This window comes from Alligator sinensis, unplaced genomic scaffold (genome assembly GCF_000455745.1).
Source record: "Alligator sinensis unplaced genomic scaffold, ASM45574v1 scaffold159_1, whole genome shotgun sequence".
In the NCBI taxonomy this organism is placed as follows: Eukaryota; Metazoa; Chordata; order Crocodylia; family Alligatoridae; genus Alligator; species Alligator sinensis.
The window spans coordinates 206,370-208,371 of record NW_005842222.1 but is presented as its reverse complement, the minus strand read 5'-3'; positions in this window follow the sequence as shown (position 1 = coordinate 208,371).

The window sequence follows — 2,002 nt, the reverse complement described above, 5'->3', positions numbered from 1 at the left end:
TCTTTCCCTCCAAATTATAGCAAAACATTAAAGTACTTAGAGTTGGATGTACTTGCACTTGAAAAGTTAGTGGTATTTGAAAAATAAATCTAGAAAAATGAAAAAAAAAACCCCAAGACAATAACACTGAACTTGAATTTAATTAAATTACAATATCAGGGAACAGAAGTTTCCTTCTTTTCAAAAAGGTGTATGAGGCCAGCAGTTTTTCAGAAGTTTGGTCAGAGTAAATTTAAATGTCATGAAGAACACTGGCTCCTCCAGGAATCTTTTTACAGTAATACCATCAACATTACTGCTACCACTAGAGCTACATCAGGATTAAGGTTAGTGGGGAATTTGGTTGAAGGCCCTTGGATCCAGAGGGATACTAGTCTCTTCCATTCCCTTTGTGCTCACACAAAATGAATTCCTTTACAAAGAAAAAATGACTGGCTGGAAAGAAAGACATCAAAATGATCCTAATAATTCTGAGCAGTAGCAGAATGGTTCCTACCTGGAAAAAAAACTGAAGTGTTTCCTTTCTTGATCTAGTACAATAATAGCTTCTTGGAAAATGAAAAGAAGTCCTGAAATGATTAGAAATGTCAAAGTTGTTTTGTGTTGTAGATTTATTGCTTTTGATCAGAACTTCAGAAAACTCTGGAAGTCATTAATGGAAAAATAGATCACCAAAAAGCAATGAGATTTACTTAAACTTTTTTTTTTTATCACCAGTTTGAAAGTGATTTTGAGGATGCTGATAAGAAGGAAAAATAAGTTCAATAAAAGCATTTTTGACAAAAGAAAAAATGAAATCCAGCTTTTTCTACAATACCACGATAATACAAACTATTTCCTTACTGTGCATGGCATCTCATTTAAATATTTTATTTGGTCACTTTGGTTTGAGAGTGGATGGTTTAATCAGCAAAAAGTGGAAGAGAGAAAGAATGGAGTTCTCCTATGCAGACCTGCAAATACATAGAGATTTTATCATAAGAAGGGACATCAAGTTTACATGCTGTCAAGAGGCCATAGAATTTCACCCAGATATTGGTTAAGGTGTAATCAATCTCAACAAAAACCATAATCCAGGAATGCATCCACATTTGATCAGAAGACAATATGACATTGAGAATCAGTTATTTCCCTTGATAATTTGTTCCAATGGTTCATCACCATTGCTTTTAAAATGGTGCCTCATTTCTAATTTGAACATCTGCCTTCAGCTTCTAGACTAGGGGTGTACAAAATACAGCCTGCAGGCTGGATCCAGCCCACAGAGAGCTTTTGTCCAGTCCACAGTGGGTCCCTCAGTCCCACCTTGTCCAGGCACCACCTGGCCACGGTGGGCGCGTCCACACATGCAAGCATGTGTGCTTGCAGCAGCTCAAATAGAAGTGGTGCAAATTTGAGCCTGGGTTTTTTGCTTCAGTGCACATGCTCAGACATGCACTTTGGTGTGGAGCAAATTGTGCCACTTGGGGCAAAATAACCCTGCCTGGCTCCTCCCGGATCTGCAGCCAGGGGGAGCTAGAGCCCAGGGCCAGCACCTGTGCTGTCCCCAGCAGTATAAAAAGCTGCCCTGTCCTGGCCTCAGCAGTATAAAAAGCCACCCTGGCAAGTAGCTCAGGGCTACTCGCTCTCAGGAGCTTCTGGGGCCCAGCCAATTGGTACCTGGGGACACTACCCCTTATGTCAGCTGAACTACTGAAGCAACCCTGAGAGCTCCCTGCACCCTTTACCCACTGCAGCAGTCTGGCAGTGGGGGCTGCTGCCTGGCTGTAACCTGCTGCTCACCTGCCAGACCCAGATGGGAACTGCACAGCCAGCAGAGGCATCTGCCCCTCTGGGCCAGCTGCCAGTGGACTGTGGTTGCAGGGTTGGCCTCTGTGTGGCACTACTGAAATGTGTGCACCCCGCCCGGCTATCTGGGCAGCTATTGCCCAGAAGATGTTCCGGGTATGGTGGGCTGCTTTGAACTGTCAAAGCATGTCCTCCTGGCCCCATTTGGCCAGGA